The 22,425-nt window shown below is 51.0% G+C and overlaps 1 pseudogene; it reads left to right on the top strand.

Moving 5' to 3' along the window:
• Positions 1-2,693: 2,693 nt before the first annotated feature.
• Positions 2,694-20,675, top strand: LOC149121878 (WW domain binding protein VOPP1-like; annotated as a pseudogene).
• The last annotated feature ends 1,750 nt before the right edge of the window (positions 20,676-22,425 follow it).

The following is a 22,425-nucleotide window of genomic DNA, read 5'->3' as shown; positions in this document are numbered from 1 at the left end:
TTCATTTTTGGGCCTGGTTACAGCAGTATTGAGTGCGGGGAGGTACACACTAGTTAGGCCATTTTTTCACATTTTAAAAGAGAGAGGATGAAAGAATGAGAGAGACACTCCTTCTTACCAGTCCTGATCCTTTGAGACTAGCGCAACCAGACTGGCTAGGATAGCCAGGATGCTCGGAACCCCATCCAGCCTTTACATGGGTGGGAGGGTTCCAAGACTTGGACCATCTCAGCTTCCCAGGAGCAAAGTTAAGAGCTGGACCAGAACACAGCAGATGGGACTTTAACTGGTACTCCTGTATGAGATGCCTGCACCTGCAGGTGATGGAAGGTTAACTCACTGTGCCACACTGCTGGCCGGCCAGATGTCACCTTTTACAGCCTTAAAGCATGCCCACACACACACCCAACATGAGCAGCTGAGCATTTTGTGTTGAGGCAGCCGAGATACCTTTCCAAGGCTGTCATCCTCTGACTGGCAGGCTCTCCATGTCTACCTGCTATGTTATAGTCTCACCCCAGCACTGGGGGTTGGGGTGGGCACAGGAAATACAGCAGTGTTTGGTCAGTCTAAGAGACCCAGAGTTGAGGGCTGATTTTGCCACTTTCTCAAAACAGGTAACTCTTGAGGAGGACACTGCCTAAGTGCTCCAGTGTTTTCACCTGTAAAATGGCATGCCTTTATACCAATAGTTCCAGAGATCATGAGCTGAAAACCGTGGAAATGACTTTGGGAAGGATGGAAGGAAGAGTTGCTTTCTAAACTGCTGCAGCTTGGCTGCTGCCCTGAGAGTTAGGGGTATGGTGCTGGAGGACCGGGGCTCCTTGAGTTGGGGAATTCCAGGGGGGAAGCTGTGGAAGAGGGAGCTGCATTCATTTCCAGGCCACCTCTGTGTGCTGGCCCTGTGCGTGAGTCTGTGGTGCCACCTGCAGGAGGGGCCAGGGCTGCAGGAGGCTGCAGGCTGCAGGTCTGGGGGCCCCTGGTATCTGGAGAGATTCTAGATTGTGTGGAGCTTGCAATGGGTGCCAGAGGGTTTGGAGCTGCCTGGTAGAGGTGGAGAGTAAAGAAGCATTTAAATGCTACAGGGGAAGAAAGACCTGTTTTCTCCTCTGTTCATCGTGCAGAAAACTATAGAGGCCAACTGTAATTGGGGCAAAGGAGACTTAGTGAAATGAGTTGAATCATGGGGCAGAGAGGCCTGAAATTGCCTTCTTTCCTTGCCAAAATACATTGATTTCTTCAACAATCTGAGTGTCATTTATTTTTATTTTATTTATTTTGAGAGGTAGAATTATAGGCAGAGGGAAAGACAGAGATAGAGTTCTTCTGTCCAGTAGTTCACTCCCCAGATAGGCCGCAGTGGCAGGAGCTGAACTGGCCTGAAGCCAGGAGCTTTTTCTAGGTCTCCCCACCTGGGTGTAGGGGCCCAAGCACTTGGGCCATCTTACGCTTTCCCAGGCCATAAGCAGAGAGCTGGACCGGAAGAGGAGCAGCTGGGACACAAAGCGGCGCCCATAGGGATGTTGGAACCACAGGCGGAGGTTTAGCCTATTACACCACTTGGAGCTTCATTTCTTGAACTGAGCATGAGCTACCTGGTCTAAATTAAATCTTTTTCCATTAATAAAACACTTGTCACTTTGCTTCTTGATATTTAGTAGGCGAACTGAATGTCTTGGAAATGCATTCCAGAAATCCTGTTGTCATGGGCTGTCTTCATAGCCCAGCGTTAATAGGTACCACGTGCAGTTGGCTGCTGTTGGAAATTTGTCCATTTCTAAGATGTTGTGGCTGTGGAGCAGACTGTGGTCATCTCCCTCTCCTGCCTTTGAGGGTGTGGGGCCTGGGCAGGACAGTGAGCCCTTCCTTTCTCCAAAGAAAGCTTTGTATTACTTTTTTTTTTCCCCATGTGCTCTTTAGTAATCTGGAAGTATGGGGAGGTCTTCAAGTGTCTATGGAAATGGCACATTTCGAGAATCAGCATAGATTTCAAAATTTTTTTGTACCAAAACAAATGCATTTTCATGATATTTTCCCCACAGACTTTTTTTTTTTTTTTTAAGACTTATTTATTTATTTGGTAGTCTGAGTTGGCAGAGACATACAGAGAGAGACAGAGAGAGACAAGAGAGGTCTTCCATCCGCTGGCACACTCCCTGGATGGCCACAATAGCCGAGGCTGGGCCAGGTTGGTGCTAGGAGCTAGGAGCTTCATCCAGACCCACCGCATGGGTGCAGGGCCCAGCCACTTGGGCCCTCTCTCCGCTGCTTTCTCAGTCCATTATCAGGGAGCTGGATTGGAAGGAACAGCTCAGGACGTGAACTGACACCCATAATGGATGCTGGAGTCACAGGTGGTGTTGTTACCCGATGCGCCACAACACTGGCCCCTCTCACAAACTTTCTAAAAGCACTCTCATATCCTACCATGTAAACTTTAATAAGTGAATTATCTTTTTTACCTTTTTAATGAAATGGTTATCGTCTATTTTAAATTTTATATATTTTTCTTTTAACATTTATACAAATTTTGGGAGGGCAGAGAGATAGTGAAAGAATCAGAACTCCCACCTGCTGGTTCACTCCTCAGATGCCTGTCATTGGGGTGGCAGGGACTCGACTACTTGAAGCATCTTTGTTGCCTCCCAGGGTCTGCATTAACAGGAAGCTAGAGTCAATTGCTGGGTCTAGGAATGGAACCGCAGGTATGTGGATAGTAGGATTCAGGCATCCTAACTGCTCTGCTAAATGCCCTGCCTCTCAATGTATTTAAAGATGTGAAACTTCTAGTAAAGTAATAGGAAAATAGGTACTTTGCTTCCTTTATAAAACTTTAAAAAAAATAAGAAGTCGTAGCAGGGTTAAGCTGCCACTAGCTGTGCCAATATTGCATACAGTTGCTGATTTGAGCATCCCATAGGGTGCCCCACTTCTGATCCAGCCCTTGCTAATGGCCTAGGAAAGCAGCTCTGAAAATGGCCCAAGTGCTTGAGCTCCTGCACCCACATGGGAGATTCCCCATGAAGCTCCTGGCTCCCAGATTTAATCTGGTCCAGCCCCTGGCTGTTGTGTCCATTTGGGAGAGTGAACCAGCGGATGGAAGACTTCTCTCTCTGCCTTTGCCTCTCTGTAACTCTGCCTTTCAAATCAATAAATAAATCTTAAAAAAAAAAAAAAAAAAAGCCATGAGAGAGGGAGGTGGATGACAGCTTCCTGGTTCTAAAGTACCCTTGGTCCTCCTGCTGTATGTGAGACTTACTAACAGAGGTACATGTTCTCTGCCCTGACAGTGTTTTTCTCTGCTTTGTTTGCAGTGCTTAGAGGCCAAAAAACATTGCTGGTACTTTTAAGGACTCTATCCCAACGTATTATATGTAAGTATTGCACTGTTGGTTTCATCCTGTGTTTCATCACATCTTTCTCTGGGGATTATTTCTTTTATAGGTAGAATATTCACTGTGGGGAAAGAAAGCCCCAGTGTGATAGATGCGCCTCCAACCTAGGTTTTAGGCCTGCTGGTACTTAGGGGACAAGCAGGTGGCCTTGCTGGTGGCAAGTAGCTGCTCAGACCAGGCACTTTGCTGGTAGATGAAATATCTGCTCTGTTCTGTGACGTAGGTCAGCTTTTGTGTGGTTCATATAAGGGGCAAGGTATCTGGGGAGGGCACAAGTTATTTTGGTTTGTACAGATTTTCTTGTGAAAGAGAGCGGGGGGAAGAGGAATAGATTTTACAGTCTTGGGCAGGACTAGAAACATTCCTTGGTTGGTCTGCTGTGACTGCATGCGCGGTGCATGTGTGTACTCTGTATGTGGAATCTTAGTGATTGCCCACCCTGAGCTCCTCTCTATGCCAGGCACTGTCACAGCCTTGCTGGCTCTGGCCGGAGGATTTTTTCTCTTCCTGTGCCCACTTGGGTGCCTGTTTATTTGGCTCTGATTAAGGTACAGTTTTCTGTCTGTTGTTTTCATGTGCTTTAATATTCACTAGCCACTAGCTGTGTAGGGGAGAAGCCTGCCTAGGTGGCTAGGATTGTCTGGTTACTTGGTTTTCATTGTGGTTTTGAAATTCCACAGATTTTGAGTGGAATATCCCAAACCAGTTTTCCTCAGAAGCTGTTATTTTTAATATTGTAAAATATGAGCCTATTTTTTTTAAAGATTTATTTATTTGAAAGGCAGAGTTAGAGAGAGAGAGGGAGGGAGAGAGGGATAAATCTTCCACCTGCTTGTTTCCCCCCAAATGGCTGCAATGGCTTGGGGGTTGGGCTAGACTGAAGTGAAGAGCCTGGAAGTCCATCTGGGCCTCTCATGGGAAGTGGCTGGGGGCCCAAGCACCTGGGTCATCCTCTGCTGCTTTCTCAGGGTGTTAACATGGAGTTGGATCAGAGCTGGAGTGCTGGAACTCAAACTGAGGCCCATGTAGAATTGCTGGTATGGCAGGCAGGAACTTGGAACCTGCTGCCTCACAACACCAGCTCGAAATAAGAGATTTTTTTTAGAAATGAACATGAATGCTATGAACTCTCACACCAAGAGTAACTGGACAGGAGATATATAACACAGCTGGCTCTTCCTAGTTGCAGTTTTCATATTCCAATGAAGGATATCAAGGAAAAATTATGCCTGTATTTAGTAAGTACAAACTTCTTGCTGTTATTCACCAAACAATGTAGTAATACAATATGCCAATTATTTACCTGGAGTGTACACTATGTTAGGGTCGGGGAGTAATCTGGAGAAGAATTGATACATATGGGAGCATGTGTGTAGTTCTGTGGGAACGCTATCCCATTTCGCATAAGGGACTTGGGCACCCGTGAGGGCCTGGAACTGGTCTCTGCCAACTTTCAGTGGCCCTACTGTGATAGCAGAAGGTCCCAGTGTTTTGCCCCTGGCGCTTTTCTTTTTTTCTTTCTTTTCTTTTCTTTTTAAATATTTATTTACTTATTTGAAAGGCAGAGTTGCAGAGAGGCAGAGGCAGAGAGAGAACAGAGAGATCTTCCATCTGCTGGGTTGATCCCCAGATGGCTGCAGTGGTCAGAGCTGTGCTGGTCTGCAGCTTGGAGCTTCTTCCGGGCTTCCTACACGGGTGCAGGAGGCCATGGACTTGGGCCATCTTCCACTGCTTTCCCAAGCCATAGCAGAGAGCTGGGTAGGAAGTGGAGCAGCTGGGACTTGAACCAGCACCCATATGGGATGCCGGCACTGCAGGCGGTGGCTTTTACCCCGCTGTGCCACAGCACTGGCCCCCTTGGCGTTCTTGAGAAGACCCACACAGGAGGGAGAAGGCTGCCTGCCTCAGCATGGGAGATTGCTGGTATCTCCTGTCTTGCTTCATGTTGACGAGCAGGGAGACCTTAATGCCCCTGTTTTGTGGGAGCCTCAGCAGAAAGCCTTTACAGCTGCGAGAAGAAAAAGCTCTCTCTTGGGAAAATGCAGAGTGGCCTGAGGACCATGACTCCATTACAGTTATCAGGTTGAAGAAAGATGGCTGTGGGACAACAGGGAGATAAAACACTTTGGTTCTTCTCCGTAGAGTGAATCCCGCTGGCAAGGCTCATGTCCTTTTATTCAGCTTCTGACACAAATGGGGGATCAAGCTCCTTCTCCTGATGTGTTCATCCTGGAGCACAGGGCGCTTTTCCAGCTGTGCCTCAGGTTGGGAGTCAGAGATCACTTTGTGTTCTTGTTCACTCACTTTTAACGTATCATGAAAGTGCTTCACACTGGGCTGGAGCTGGGGAACACCTGCCAACATGCTGCTTTGGTCTCCTTCTGCCTCTTCTCTTCCATTGTGAGGAGGAGGAACCTGCGTCCCAGCAGCGCTCTGTCCTGGAGAACGGAAGGGGCTGTGGAGAGTGAGCCGGGCACTTGGTGATGCTTCGTGCCGCCTGCATGGAATGGCGTCTTCAATCTCATAGCTGCTGGAAGCCCCAGCCACACCGCTGCTCTCCTGGATTCTGACCTTCTGAGTCTCTCCTCCCCTTCCCCTAGGCCCCAGTTCACACTCACCTGAACCATTGTAGAAACTTTCTGTGGGTCTTCTCTCAGTCTCTCTTTTTACATCCAGTTCTCTTTCCTTCTCCACTTTCATGTTACTTCTCTGCTTGAAGCATTAGGGTTCAGGGCTGGGTGTTGTGGTACAGGGGCTGAGCTGCCACCCACAATGCTGGCATCAGTAGGTTTTCAACAGGAGGTTTTCAAGATCCTTGGCAGCTGTGTTCTTCACTATTGTGAGTCCCTGAGTACAGTGACTCATAAATATTTGAGGTCCCTGTGCCTAGGACAGTGCCTGACATATGGCAGACGTGCTGAATGTTGAGTTCTCCGCTGGGCACACTGCCCCTGTCCTGGCAAGCCTTCCATGATTCAGCCAGCTTCTCTTGCCCTCCACAGCATGGGGCACATGACACAAGGAGGCCTGCAAAGCAGGGAGCTGCTGCCTTCCCCCAGTGCCTGGACCCTGGACCTCCCACTCCAGAACTAATGACAAATGAATGTCTTTGGCTTTGTCACAGTAGCCTAAGCAAAGACAGTGTTCAGTGGGGCCTGGACATGTCTTATCTGATTTGTAGAGCCACTGAAAAGGAATCTGAGTGGAGGTGTAGTGACAGCCCATGGAGTCTGTATGTTGTAAGCGAATTCCTGTCCACTCTGTACCATGTACTAGCTGCTTCTGCCTGCATAGCTCCCTCTGTTCCCTTTGTATCTGTGGGGAGTGAGTGGAAGTGGGGACAAATTTTTGTCTTCTTCCTCAGATGTGAGGACAAGTAAGCGTGGGCTCTGGGTCTTAGAGCAGCAAATGCTTCCTCCTGACCCTGGGCTGTCAAAGGGAGGCACTTCAGGAAATCCACATCCCTGCTTCCCTCTTCTGTCCACATTTGTGGTTACCAGCATTGGATGGTGTCCGAAGGCCCCTTCCCGCCTGTGCAGAGCTGACACAGCTCTTGCTATCCTTGGGGGAAAATAACACAGGGGGCATTATGGTGGCACTGAGCTCAGGTCACTGCTGAACTCCTCGCAGTCTACTGGTGTCTGCCCATATTTCTGCCCCCTCGGGGAGCAGGGTGCTCCCATTTGAGAGGATCTGCAGAGTGGCTGCACCCTCCAGGGCTTGCTCACCCCAGGACACAAAAGAGTAGAATTGGGGGTGGTGATGTTTGGCTTAGTGTTAAGACACTGATTGGGATGCCTGCATCCACTCAGAGAACCGTGGTTTGGAGCCAGGCCTGCCCTGCCTCCAGCTTCCTGCCAGTGCACACCCTGGGAGGCGGCAGTGATGGCTCAGGTAGTTGAGTCCCTTCCACCCACATGGGAGACCTGGATTGTGTTCCTGGGCTCCCAGCTTTGGCATCTGGGGGAGGAAATAATGTGGGGGAACTTTTCTTGTCTCTCCTTTATCTCCCTCCTTCTCACTCTCAAATAAGTAAGTAAATAGATAAAGATTTTAAATAAATAAATATATCTTGATTCCATTAAAATTACTTTTGCAAAGTAGTAGAATTGGAGCAAGAATAGCCATGGTCATTTTTGTTTTGCAAAAAGATTTATTGGAAGGCAGAATTAGAGAGATTGTTTTTCCATGTGTTGGCTCACTCTCCAAATTGCCTTAAAGGGCTGGGCCTGGGTCATGCTTAAGCCAGGAGGCTGGAACTCCATCTGGGCTCCCATGTGAGGTGCAGGGACCGCAAGGACTTCTAGTCATCTTTGCTGCTTTCTCTGGTATATTAGCAGGAAGCTGGATTGAAAGTGGGGCAGCCAGGCTTTGAATCTGGAGCCCATGTGGCTGCTGTACCATAACTGTTGGCCACGTAGCTGTTTGACCTTTGTTACACACAGAATACTAGCACTGTGAACAGTGGGAGGTGACCTCCTGGTCAGGGGACTTGGGCCATTGGGACTTTCCCCGGAGGATGGGAGGAGCTCAACTGTAGACATGGACAGCATCTTGAACCCATCTACTTTGACCCAGGGCTTCCCAGCATTAGCTCTGAAGAAATGAGGCTACATTGTCTGGGATACACACCCACCCTGTGTATGTGGAGCATATGTGACAGTTCTTACTTTGCTGCTCTCTCATTTTTTGAAGTCAGTTTTCACCATTGTGAAGTAGAACCACATAAATTTCTAATCCACTTTTGGGCTTAGCACCTGGGAACATTGTCCTGGTGCCTGGTATTACAGAGGCACTGGTGGCTCACCCCTCTGATGCACCTGTTATTTCTGTCTTGACAACTGAGTTAGCTGCAAACTGGGCAATACTGACATGGAAAGTATACTTCTGGGACTGTGTCTGGTCAGCATGGGCATTGCTAAAGAGTGGGCTGTGTCCCAGAGCCCTTCCTGACCTGTGCCCAGGAATCACTACATTTTCTCCACGCTGGCTCTGTGGTCTTCCTGGCCAGTGGGGCCAAGGAATAAGGGGAGAACTGAGGCAGTGGAGGAGGCGGCCCCCAATTACTCAGACGGCGCGTGGCAAGAGAGGCTGTGTCTGTGCAGAGTGCTGTCCTGTATGCTGGCGGGTCCACTCGTGGCCTCACGAGGAGTGGCCTAGATGGAGAGGAGGCACAGCGTGACTCATCTCCTCAAGCTCATTTCAAATATGGCTCTGATAACATGAGCGCTCTTCTTCAACAACCTTGGGAAAATGGAATGAAACATGTTTGTTTATTTTTTTAAAGATTTATTTTGAAGGCAGATTTACAGAAAGAGGGAGAGAAGAGAGATTTTCCATTTGCTAGTTCACTCCTTAAATGGCTGCAAGAGCTGGGGCTGGGGCTAGGCAAAGCCAGGAGCTAGGAGCTTCTTCCTGGTCTCGCATGTGGATGGGAGGGGGCCGGAGCACTTGGGCCATCTTCCACTGCTTTCCCTAGGCCATTAGCAGGGAGTTGGGTCAGAAGTGGAGTAGCTTGGACTTGAACCCAGTGCTCATATGGGATGCTGGCGCAACAGTGTCCCCAAGATAAGCTTGTGTATTTTTGGTTTGAAAAATAGTATTAATGTTAGACGTGTTTACATTCTTGTTTATTCTATTCTGCAGTAGCATATCACTATGCATTTAGCAGCTTGGAGCAATATACATGCACCACTTATAGATGTGTGGGCTTGGCACAGAAGGTCCTCTTCAGAGCTGCAACATTAAGACAAACAAGGGCCTCACTGGCTGCGGCCCTCATCTGGTTCTTTTTCAGGTCATAGGCAATGTCCATTTCTGCTGTTATTGGGACAGTGGTCCAGCTGAGACTGCTTTTAGCTCTTCAGAGACCTTAGTGCGGACCTGGCCAGTGGCCCTCACAGCTCGTGGCAGGGGCATCTGTGCTGGCCACAGTGGAGTTTTATGTTCGTGGGCAGTGACCATCCCATCATGCCCACAGGACCCTACACTGAAGGGAGAGCAGATGTGTACACTAGGGGTGGGGACATTTGGGGACATCTTGGACTCTGCCTGCCACACTGTCAGGCTCTGTGAATCTAACACAACCACTAAGGATTTTCATGGCCACATCTCTTAGTTTACAGTTAATTGCCTGAGCTCTACTCCCCAAAAGCAGAAGTCCTGCATGTCCCTGAGTGCCCCCTCCATAACCCCCACGGGCGTGGACACCCACACGTGCTGTATCACACCAACACTTTTCTCCTTATCCTGTCTTCCAGAAGGGAGGCTCCTCCCACAGCAAGAGTTCCATCTTGGTTAGGGATTGCTGCTCCATCCCTCCTCCCCCACCACACACCAGGATCAAGCTCCCTGTAGCTCCTCAGGCTGTCTGTGGACTGCGTCGGTTTTAAGAATCAGCAGGACTTCTGGCAGCACCCATTTAGGCCACTTTGCTGGATGCTTGTTGGCTAAAGCAGGTTAAACAGACCTGCTTAGTCACTGCTGTGGGAGGATCTCATTGCAATTGCAGCTACACTCATATTGTCTGTGGGATGTTGTGTTGCCTTCTGTGTCTGTGCACGGTCAGGAGAGGGGGGACAGTGGCAGTGTGGGGTGTTTGTCAGCCCAGTTTGTCCTTGAAATGATAGTTCGCTTCAGTCAGTGCTGAGTGTGTACAAAAAGAGGGGAACCAGCCTGGGAGCCCCAGGGACCTGCCATGCTGAGGAACTGGGAAGCAGCTGCTTTGTAGCAAACCTGCTGAGCTACAGGCCACTGCTGATGCCTCTCTCCAGCCAGTTCTCATGGGAGCTGCTTCCTTTTACACATTTTCCTACAAAACAGAGGCTTTGTCTGCATTACCCAAGATCTTGAGTAGAATTTATGCATTTCTCCCAGATACCCCTTTTATTTTTTTATTTTTGTAAAGATTTATTTATTTGGAAAGCAGAGTAAAAATTGGAGAGAAGGAGAGGCAGAGAGAGGTCTTCCATCTGCTGGTTCACTCCCCAATTGGCTGCAATGGTGGGAGCTGCGCTGCTCTGACGCCAGGAGCCAGGAGCTTCTTCTGGGTCTTCCCCTGCAGGGTGCAGGGGCCCAAACCTTGGACCATCTTTCCCTGCTTTTCCAGGCCACAGCAGAGAGCTGATCGGAAGTGGAGCAGCTGGGACTTAAACCAGCTCCCATATGGGATGCAGGCGGTGGCTTTACCCGAGACGCTACAAAACGGGCCCCACCAGATACCCCTTTTTAAAAAGTGAAGAGTTGGCAGGACATCTGAGTCACCAGCATGTGATCATTCAGTGCTGCTGAGAAACAGCCTCTGTGTGCTGCCGCTGGACCTAGTTGCTCTGGTACAAGTTTCCTGTGAATACTAAAGGCGGTAGGAAAGGATTTGAGCTTTTATAGTATCTTCCTTTGCAAAGGCAAACCATGTGGGGTCAGGGAAGGACAGAAACATTGAAGGATCTGAGGACCTGTGGCCTGCACTGGGTCCTCCCCTGTGTGCCCCTTGGTGGGGCTGTGCTGGGGGAGGGCACCTCCAGAGCCTATACCTGCCTGGGTCCCCGAAGCCTCTGGCACACTACTAGGGGAGTGTGAGCACACTGTGTATGGGAAGGACAGACCTGCACTGTGTGTCAGAGGTGGGGCACACGCTTCACAGTTATGAGTGGTGAGATGAGGGTGGCACCTCTGTATGACCCACGACCTCTGCTCTTAGCCCCATTGACTTAGGGAGGTATGTCCACCCCTTCCACACCACTTCAAAAAGTGAGGTCTCAGGGGGTGGTGGCACCTTGCTGATGCCAGGTTGCTGCCTTTCTGCTGACTGCAGTGCTGGCAAGAGTTGATGCCCCAGCAGGAACTGCGTGGCAAGCGGAGGGTGTAGTAAGGCACTGACCACATCCATCTCAGCACCTTCTACTGGCTTCCTGACATGCAGGCATGGCAGCACATACCTCATCACTGTTACTTTCTCTTCTAAGCATGATTATGCCATGACCTTGTGACACAGAGCAGGTGCCATCCTGTGCTCTCCTGCTGGTGAAAAGCGGTCACCAGCCTGTGTTCTCTTTCTGCAGATGCTGGCCCTACGAGGATTGCTGTGGCTCGGTGCTGGCGGGCGGGTCCTCCTCCATACAGAGACTGTGGTATTTCTGGTAGGTCACAGCTCTGTCCTCTGCTTTTCTCCAGTCCCCAAGGGCTCTGCATATCACCTGTATTGTCTCAGTCTTGGTGACATCTCTTTCACTCCTGGGGCAAGCTGGGTCAAGAAAACAAATGCTTCGTGGCTGCACTTGTGCTCACCTGCACGGCGCAGGCCATTCCCCTCCAGGCTTTTTGGCCAGGGGGTGGGTGGCAAGGGGAGGAAGGAGCTACTTTCAGGAAAAGTGGCTGCACAGTAGTTCTTTGGCCGGCTTAGGCTGCTTGTCCTGAGTAAGGAGAGAATCAGCAACTCGAGATACTTCTGCTGCCTGGAAATCTTCCCCATTCATTGGGGTTGGCTGAACCTGAGCTTGGAAGACTGGCAGCTGCCTCCTGTCTCACCATCTGGCTCCTCTGAGGGATCAGCTTCTCTAGTCTCCGCCATGGCCCTTGCGTAACTCTGCACCCAAACTGTACACCACCCTGGAGGTGGGTGCTTGGTGCAGTTAAGGTGTTGCTTGGGAAGCCTACCTCCCTCCCATATTGGAGGGTCCGGGTTCTACATCTCTGCTCCACCCCAGACCAGCTTCCTGCTACGACCTTGGGAGGCAGTGGTGAGTGGCTCTGCAGGTGGGCTGACAGTTGGAAGATCTAGATGGAGAGTTCTTGGCTCCAGTGGCTGTTAGAGGCCTTGGGAGAGTAAACCAAAGATCTTCCTGTCTTTCTAAACAAATAAAATACATGATTCTTTTTAAAATAAAAATACTGCCACAGTGGTAAGCTCTGTTAAGTCTGCTTTACCACATGCAGGCACTAGAACCCACTTTCGCATCTTTTATATTTTTGGGCACTCACCAAAGTTGTACCTTTGTGTTCCCTGTCTGCTTCCCCTGGTCAGAACTCTAGTTGGGTGGGCAGGGGCCCTTCTGTCTCCTTGCTGTGTGCTTAGCATGGTGTGAGGAGTGTGGATGGGGCTAAAGAATGTTGAAATGAATTGTACCACAGCTCACAGAGCTGCATTTCAGCTTTCCTAAGTCCTGTGCTGTCCTGGGGCCTGTGACTGCGTTCCTGCTCAGTGTTGCAGGGTTTGCAGTAAACATGTGTCGACGGGCTGGGAGACTTGCACTTGGCATCGGGGTAATGTTCCCAAAGGCTTTGCTGACTGTTCTTTCTTTCCCTCAATAGCTGCTAAGTGTGGGACATTATGCCATGGCATGGCCAGCTCTTGCCGTGTACATCCTGCGTGAAGCAAGGGCTCTCCTTTCAGAGTATGGGTTTGCCGGTGTGAAGCTCTGAAAGGCCCCGTGGGTCCCATCATAATTTCAATGGCCTGTTTGTCAGTTTTATCTATTACTTATTGGCTCTTCCTCAGGAGTGAGTCCTTTTTCTAGAAACAGAAGTGGAGCACAGAGGGAAATGGAAGAAAGTCATTTCTTACACCGTGGTGACCTTGGTGACCAGTGAGGGTTCTCAGGCCTGTTTTTGAAGTCTTCAGCCCCCTGGCTGAGAATTTTTTAGATCTCCAGAGAGATCTAGACAGGGCTCCCTTCCAGAGCTGCCCAGTGTCTGGGGCCTCCATCTAGGGGATGTCCAGGAGCCTGCAGGTTGGGTGTTGCCGGCTTTCCTCCCCTCCAGAGGAAGAGCCTTGGGGGGGAAACAGGCAGAGAGGGGGGACCAAGTCCAGGGCACGAGTGCTTCTGGACTAGGAACCGGGTGGCTCTGCCCTGCCCTCTCGTCTGACTGCCTGAGATCTGAGTTCATGCATCCACAAGGCCTCTCGAGTCCCTGGCTGAGTCCTCGAGGTCGTGCCTGAATGGCTGCTTGCTCTGAGCTCTACTTCCTGTCTGTTCTCCCCAGGTTCCTGCTCATGATGGGTGTGTCTTTCTGCTGCGGGGCTGGCTTCTTCATCCGGAGGCGGAATGTACCCCCCACCATTGATCGAGGAGCCCGCATTCAATGTGTCCGAGACAAGGCAGCCCCCGCAACCCCGCTTCAGGTCTAGCCAGCCCCTGTCTTTGTCTCTTCCCTGTACATTTTATGGGTCCTCTTCAGACATCTCTGAAGGTCACTCCCACAGACCGGGCTAGAAGAGAGGACACTCAGGCCATCCCTGTAAGTTGGTGATGGCTTGATCGTGCATTTGGAGTGCGTGTGCATCACCTCTTATCTCTAATCCTGATCATTCGGGTACTTGACACACAGGTGGTACCATCACATGTGCGTGGGTGTGCACTCCCTGCCAGTCTCAAAGCTGTTGACCTAAATGTTAATTCTGCCACTGAACTGTAATTGTTCTTTCATTGCTGACAATTTATTTTGTTTTTCTCTTTTGCCTTTTATCACTCTAAAGTGGTGTTTATTGTGTGCTTAATAGTATCTGAGGTAATTATATCCATAGTGCAGCTCAAGACATTCTTGGACAGATGACTTTTGTCCTGTTAGAGGTTAAAATGCAATGCAATTTTCCAGGGTCAGAGTTCTTTGCTCTTTACTTCCCATAAAACATCACTCGTCACTCTCAAGCTCCCTGTCAGGACACAGGCTGGTGCTGTGATTTTTATGTCCTGTGAAGTATTTCCTTTCCTTAGAGGGAACCCTCTGATGACTGAGGGAGCCAGGCAGGCAGCGCCCTTGAGAGTCAGGTGTGGGAGAGTGCGGTGCCGGTGTTTACCTAGGCTGCTGTGCTCCCAGTCACCTGCTTTCCACTCCAGGGGATGGGTGGGGGCAGGGAGCAGTCCCCACTGATGACCTCAGGTGGATGGTCAGAATTCTTGGAGCAAAATATTTTTACAAAGTTTCAGTTAGGCAAAAGGTAACTCCAATACATTCTACTGACAGCACAGAGCCAAGATTAATAAAGATGCAGCACATTACTAAAAATTTGCCAAGAGGGCAGGCATGAGTTACATGCTGTTAGCCCAGATTTTGTCTCCCACTATTGTAAACACAAGAGTGGAGAGGATGCTGGGGAGGTAGTGACGTGTCTGATGTCTGCATGGGGTGCCTCCGATACCACGCTCATCAGGTTGTATGCACTTAATATGTACAGCTTCCTACAAGTTAGTCCTGCCTTGATAAAGTGGGTTAAAACAGAAATGAGAAGTAAGGGGGTGAGTGGAGAGGCAGAAGCAGCTTCTCTGTCGTTCTCTCTCAGTGCATAGGGAATGGAGCTGATCTTCTTCTGCTTGTTCCCTTTTGCTTTTCCTTTAAATTTTTTTCAATATTGTCTTTAAAAATGTTACTCAGAAAGGTAGATCTGCATTTCCTATAGCAGCTGAGCTGGGCTGTAGCCTTAAACTTTAACTTCAGGCTCTTTCGTCATCTCTGAACAGTTTCGCAATCTGTGTTCTGACAAATGCTCAGTGAAAGGGGGCATGAGCCCTCACTCATTGGGCTGTATCTGGCTTAGCCAGAGTTTTCGAGTGGGAACAGTGCCTGCTGAGCCACTGCCTGGATGGAGCTGGGGTGGGAGGCAGTGGTGGTTCGGGCCTGAGCTCCTGCTGTAGGATAGCTTGGGTGTTCCATGGCCCCTCCATGTTTCTAGGAGAGGGTGGTGCGGTGTGCCTTCCTTCCTCATCTCACCCCCCTCGCGGCTGTGGGTGCCCTGTCTGCTGGGTAGACTCCAGATTCCTCTCCCAGCAGTGTCCACCAAATGGGCCACCAGGTCCGCAGATTGAGCTGACCTTGCCTGAGACCCCTCAGTCACCCTCAGGAGTGCCTGCCCCGCCCGCTCAGCCCAAGCTATCTTCCCTGTGGCCCCCAGCTTGGGGGCTGCGTTTCTGCCACCTGGCTTACCCTCACAGTTGCAGGTCCAGATTCTGCAGTAGACCCAGGGCAGGGAATCGGATTTGCTTTCTCTTTGTCTCTGTTTTCTTTCTGGTGCTCTCTCTTGCCCCTGTCCTCTATGTCCAGATTTGGTCCAGGCTGCAAGTCCCTGGGCTTGAGTTTCTCTGCTCCTGCATTTGTTCCCTGGTGTAGTAACCCCAGGTTAGGATTGGTTACACAGCTCCATTTGGGACTTTCAGGGGTTTGCTCTCACCGTGCTCATTCTGCAATTGAGACATTGAGGTTTGATTTTAGGGTACTTTTGATTCCAGAATCATGTACTAGAGAACTGTATGCTCTGGGAACATCCTGGAAATAGATGCTGGGCCTCTCGCTGGCCTTCTCTCCATGGAGTGTAGGGCTCCACCTTGGCCTGAGTTGGGCCGCTTCTCGTGGAGCCCCGAGTGGCCACTGTGGGCTGTGTCCTGCTGAGGGTTCAGTTTGGGTCACGTGAACAGATCCTGGAGGGCTCTGTGCTCCTCTGAGAGCTGAGTTCCTCTGGTGGAGCTGATCCTGTTCTCGCCTCATGCCCCCTTCACTGGGGGCTCCCAGTGAAGCTGCAGCCATTCTCTGCTGCTCTGAGGTTGCCTCCAGTTGTGCCAGCATGCCCCATCCCCATGGATACCAGGAGTTTTCACCTAAGGGTTTGTGCTCTTGAAGAATATTCTCAGTTTCTTGAAGAGTTATCCATCTCTTGCCTGTTCACTATCTACTATATTCTAAATGCCTCTCCATGTTCAAATAGTACCACCCCACTAATCCCTCTGGCAATACCTCTAAGCTGTGACTGTTAGTGTGAAAATGTTCACTGAAGAGACACAGGTGCCAGGGTTTTTTCACTGCACTCCAGGGTGAGCAGCCATGCCTTAAGTGACTCTGGTACAGGTCTCCATGTACCCCACCCTCATCTGCGGGGGGGAGTTGGGCTTGGGGGTCAGCAGGCCTTGTAGGGCGACTCAGCTAGCCCTTACTCTCTGTCTCAGGAAACTGCCCAGCATACCTCGGCATATGGACCAAACCCTGAATCGCTTTTTGCCTCCCGATCTTGGTTGCTCATCTGTCTCCTTGTCTCTGGGCATTTGCTACCAGCCCAGCGCCTAATCTGAGGCATTCCTGTCCCTTCCCTCATATGCACAGCTTTCTGAAGAGCGTACTGCACTGTGTAGGTTCCATAAGACCCGCCCACTGTGTTGTCCTGGATGCTGGGAGCACAGGGGTGCCTGCTCCAGCTAGGACGGCATGGACAGGCACTGCCGTGTGGCTCCCCAGAGTGGGGTTCTGTGCTGAGACTTGAAAGATAAACAGGAATTAGCCAGGTGTGAGGTAGGAGGAGTAGGGCCTTCTTTTTTTTTTTCTCTCTCTCTCTCTCTCTCTCTCTCTTTTTTTTTTTTTTTTTTTTTTTTTTTTTTGAGCTGGGGTCTGTGTGGCAAAAACCCAGGAGATGATTTCTGGTGAGGCCTCAGGGAGGGTGAGCTAGACACTGACAAATGTAGGGGTTGTTGGGAGATAAAAGAGTAAGGCAGGACAGTGAGAAGTAAGACTGGACTGGCAGAAGCTGACTTTTGAGGTCTCGGTTCCTCAGGAGGACCCAACCTTACTATAGTCTCACCAGTGACTGGTGCAGCCACATGGGAATGGGGGGGGGATGTGGAAGAGGAGTGCTGGTTCAGACGCCCCCCTGTGCCTCTCTGAGGTTTCTGCTCTCGCCTGTGTCTCTGTGACATTGCCTAAACCCCATCTGCCCTCTGAGGTGTTCAGACCCCGCTGCGCCTCTGTGACATTGTTCAAACCCCACTGTGCCTCTCTGAGGTGTTCGGACCCTCGCTGTGCCTCGGTGACATCGTTCTGACCCTGCCTGTGCTCTCTGGTGTGTTCAGACCTCCGTGCCTGTGTCTCTGTGACATTGTTCAGACACTGCCTGTGCCTCTGTGAGGGATTCTGCCCCCATCTGTGTCTCTGTGACATTGTCCAGACCCCTGCCTGTGCCTCTGTGAGGTGTTCAGACCCCATCTGTGCCTATGTGACCTTGTTCAGACCCTACCTGTGTGTGAAAATGGTTGGACCCTTCCCTGTGTCTCTGTGACAATGCCTCTGACCCTGCCTGTGCCTCTGTGAGGTGTTCAGACCCAATCTGTGTCTCTGTGACATTGCCTTTGACCCTCAAATGGCTCTGTGACAGTGTTTGACCCCTATCTGTGTCTCTGTGGCCTTGTTCTGACCCCACCTGTGTCTCTGTGGGTGTGTTCGACCCTGCTTTGTCTCTGTGACATTGTTCGTCCCTGCCTGTGCTCTGTGGTGTGTTCCCAACCTGCTTGTGCTCTGTGGTGTGCTCCTTACCCTGCCTGTGTCTCATAACATTGTTAAGACTCTGCCTGTGCCTCTGAGACATTGTTTAGACCCTGCCTGTGCCTCTCTGACATGTTCCGGACCCCGCCTGTATCCCTTTGACATCGTTTGGACCTCGCCTGTGCCTCTGTGACATTGTTCAGATCCCACCTGTGTCTTTGTGACATTGTTCATATCCCGCCTGTGTCTCTTTGTGACATTGCTCAGATCCCGCTGTGGCTCTGTGACACTGTTCAGATCCCTGCCTGTGTTCTGTGACATTGCTCCAGACCCTGCCTGTGGTCCCCTGTGACAGTGTTTAGACCCTGCCTCGCCTCTGCGATATTGTTCAGACCCCCGCCTGTGCCTCTCTGACATTGTTTAGATCCCGCCTGTGTCTTTGTGTGGTGTGTTTAGACCCTTCCTGTGTCCCTTGACATTGTTTAGACTCCACCTGTGTCTCGTGAGGTGTTCTGACCCCCATCCCTGTGCCTTCGGACATTGTTCAGACCCTGCCCGTGTCTTTGTGATACTGTTAGGATCCCCACCTGTGTCTCTGTGACATTGTTCAGATCCTGCCTGCGTCTTTGTGACATTATTTTGACCCTGCCTGTGTCTCTGTGATATTGTTCAGACTCCACCTGTGTGTCTTTGTGAGATGTTCAGATCCCATCTGTGTCCCCGTGACATTGTTCAGGACACTGCCTGTGCCTCTGTGACATTGTTCAGATCCTGCCGCACCTCTCTGACATTGTCTGACCCTTCCTGTGTCCCTGGTGACATTGTTCAGACTCCACCTGTGCCCCTGAGGTGTTTAGACCTCATCTGTGCCTCTGGGACAGTGTTTAGACCCTGCTTGTGCCTCTGTGACATTGTTCAGACCCTGCCTGTGCCTCTGTGACATTGTTCAGATCCCGCCTGTGTCTTTGTGACATTATTCTGACCCTGTCTGTGTCTCTGTGACATTGTTCAGACTCCACCTGGGTCCCTGTGAGGTGTCTGGGCCCTGCCTGGGGCTCCGCCACATTGCTCAGACCCTGCCTGTGCCTCTGTGACATTGCTCAGACCCTGCCTGTGTCTTTGTGACAGCTGTTCAGATCCCGCCTGTGCCTTTGGGACATATTCAGGCCTCTGTGTCTGGCCCCCTGGCCTGCTCTAAGACCCTCTGGCCTGGAGAAGAGGAATGCCTGGCAGAATCCAGCAAGTAGAGCTCCCATAGACCACCCAGCACAGCTCTGCCTCCAGTGTGGTGCCTTGGCAGGTTGTCCCCCTGGTCTGTTTCCTTGGGCCTGCTTGGAGAATAGGGCAGTCTCTGCCTTGAGAAGATGCTAACCTACATGTGGAATGGAGGCCACACTTCAAAAATGGTCACTCAGAAAATTGCCGCTTGTAGGCTTATGGAGCTGCTAGAGTAAAATCTGGGCTTAAAGTCAGGAAGGCAGGTTGCTTTTCTGGTTCTTTCCACATAGCTGCACATCGAACGACCCCTTACAGGGCGTGGCCCCCACCAGCAGTGTGCATGCCCTCTGCTGGCCACAACCCGGATACATGCACACCTTTTAGCTTGTCACTCCTTGGGTGCTTCTTACCTCTCATCGCAGAGCAGCCTTCTCTTTAGGTTCTAGGTTAGTGCCATCCACACCACCATCCCTCTGATGACTCTGGGTGCCCTGGGAGCCTACCTGTGGCTCTCTGATGACCTGTCTTTTCTGGTTGTACAGAGGCCCTGGGAGGGCAGGCCCCTGCTGATGCCTCGGGCGTCCTATGGCCATGTTGGGTGCTTGAGACACAACGAGTTAGGAACTTAGTGGGGCCCATTTCCCCACAGCTTTCCAAAGGTGCAACAAGCGCTTTGGCTGTCACAGGTGCTGGTTTCCTCTCCCTTGCTTACACGAGGCTGTCTGTCTTTTAGGAGCCCAGCAGCTGGGGCCGCCGCATTACACTGACCCGGGGGGACCGGCGTGAATCCTGCTGGGAACACCATGGCTGTGGCCTTCCAGGTCCAGCCCCAGCTCATCCCAGGGAAGTCAGCCTATCCACCTCCTCTCCTTCCTACTGCACACGCCCCCACCCCCCACGCCAACGAGGTGGTGAAGGCTACGGAGGACCGCTGCCCACTGGAAGGGAGGTATCCACTCAGCACCCTCCCCACCAATGTCACTTCCAGGAATGGTCCAAGGGCAGATCTTCTTGATACCTTCAGAGCAAGCAGAGGCCTTTTCAAGTTTTCCGTGAGGATGTTTGAATTCACACCACGTCTGCCTGCTGCTTCTGTCCCAGTGTAACGTGCTCTCTGCATTGTGGCAAAGTTCCCAGGGGTTGGTGCTCTTAGGGAGGCATCGCCAGACCCCCAGGAGAAGGGGAGAGGAAGGCAGAGCTGCATGGGAGGGGCACAGAGGAGGGGCTGGGCCCAGCCGAACCCTGTACACAGCAGTGTGGACAGATGAGGCCCGCAGGGTCACTGTTCTGGCACATTCTCCCATCAGCCTTCCTTTCTAGAAGCTGTTAGAGATGCATTCAGGGGGAGACAAGTCCCTCAATCCTTTTCTGTCTTCATTCACATTCTAAACACAGGCTCCCTCCAAACAGCCAGGAACGGGCTGGTGGCCTGCAAGCATCTTCTCCTCCATAGTACGCGGAGGTCACTGAGGAAGGCTGTGTAGCCTTGGGAAATCACTCTAAGCATTTTATCAACTCTGGGACAAAATGCTCCACCCTTTTCAGTGTATTTGTAAAAGTGTGTGAATAGGCATCCTCTCCTCAGAAATCAGACCAGGCATGTGTCTCTTGTGTCCCTGCCTCTCCAATGTGGTCTTGGACCCAGAGGCTCCTGTAACCTACCCAGGGCAGTGCCAGGGGTGGGCTTGATGGCCACTGAAAAGAGAAACACTGGCTTAGGCCACCCAGCCACACACAGCAGCATTATTGAGCCTGGGGTGGTCAGCGGTTGTTTGGTCTTGGCAGGGTTGTGGGGGTGGGGGCTCTGTGAAAGAGGGAGCTTGCTGAGAGATGGGAAGGTACTGACTGACAGCACAAACACATAATCAAACGAGGGAGGGAGAGGGTATGCGTGGGAATGCAGCTCCCTGGGTAGGACTCATCTCCTCATCCTAGGACCATAATGCCGTCTGATTGGCAGAGAGAGGGGGGTCCCATCCCAGGACCATACATGCAGTCTGATTTGCGCAGTCAGCAGGGAGCTTGCTCTGTCCCCCATAGCTTGTAGTGCTGATGTATATTTAATCCCAGGGAGGCTAAGTGTCGTGTACTCTAAGAGCAAGGCAGTGTAGCCAAGACGCCTAGATCCCCCATGTGGTGTGTAGTATTGTGGGGAGCGATTTTTGGTGTGTGTAGTGTCGTGGGGAGCAGGGTGGGCCATTGTGTTTTTGAAATGAACTAACCAGAGCTTCTTGAGAAATTGTTGAACTTGAGCATCAAGGCGTCCACTGTAGTGGATTCTTGGTTTTCATTTCCTAAGCCAAAGGGATCCTTGTCCATGCTCTGCCCGTGTTTACACGGGGTGGGCAGAAGAATAAGACATGGCTGTATAGCCAGCCCCTTGGACTCGCGCACTCCAAGGACGGGACTCCTGGGCCTCTGCAGGACATGCTGGGGGACACTGCTGCTCTGACTGGGACTCCCCACCCCTGGGCCCTGGTTTCGATGATGCAACAAAGCACACCTTGCACTGTTTACAACTTGGACGTCCACTGGGTCCAAATCCTATTCCTCTTACCCCCCAGGTCATTTGTGTGTGTTTTGACTTCAATTCCTCTCCTTTTTAAACAAAGAAGCACACTGGAACACTGTTGCCCTGGGACTGGCCAAGAGTAACCCAAATGCCCACAACTCCATTTTGTTTGTCTTTTTGAAAGCAAAGTTCTTAAGCCTGATGACTGAGAGGGCTCAACGATTTTATATTTCCATGCTTGTGTAAGAGAAACTTTGCTTTCCGTTGAACCTGGGTCAGGGTCCTATGTGGATGTTGGTGGTGTCCATGGGAACCCACTTCAGTGCCCCTCTGTGCTGCTTCTAGATGTGACCCCACCCCTGGGTGAGAGGTCCTTTGGCAGGGGTGAACTTGAAGCTGACCTGTGCATGTTTCTTTGAGAAATTTGGCTCTTTTCTACCTTTGTTCTCTTTGATAGGGCCTTACTTCTTGTGTATGGAAAATAAAGTAAAGCCTGGGCATTAATTTCTTCACTTTCACTGGGGAGTGGGAAGTAAGGCAGAGATGACATTTCTGGTGAGAAGAATAGGCAGGGGTCCCTAGTTCAGTGGGTGGGGTGGGGGACACACACAATCTCAGGAGAAGGAAGGGACTTCTCCTTCCCCAGCACATTGGAAAACCAAGCGAGGAAGGAGTTGTCGCTGGGGAGCAGGTGTGGAGAAGCCTTGTTTCGTTTGTCACCCAGTCCGCTGAGGCAGCCTCATCGGCCTGGCACCTCCAACTGCTTGGAGCAGCCAGGTGAGCCGCCCACTTGGAGATCCAGCTCTGTGGGGATAGATGCGGGGGGAAGTGACAAAGAAGAGTGAATACCTGGGTTCAAGTCCTGCTTCCCAGTTCCAGCTTCCTGCTGACACACTCCCTGAGAGGCAACAGTGATGGCTCAGGGGGGGGGGGGTCCTGAGACCTGTGTGGGAAGACCTGCCAGTTGCAACCATTTGAGGAGTGAGCTGGAAGATGGGATCTCTCTCTCTGTGTGTCTCTCTCTCTCTCACTCACCACTCAAATATTTTTTTAAGATTTATTTAT

The sequence above is a fragment of the Oryctolagus cuniculus genome, chromosome 16, assembly GCF_051225735.1.
Source record: "Oryctolagus cuniculus isolate XC-2025 breed Fujian yellow rabbit chromosome 16, ASM5122573v1, whole genome shotgun sequence".
Classification (NCBI taxonomy): Eukaryota; Metazoa; Chordata; class Mammalia; order Lagomorpha; family Leporidae; genus Oryctolagus; species Oryctolagus cuniculus.
This window is presented reverse-complemented; position numbering and strand designations above follow the sequence as displayed.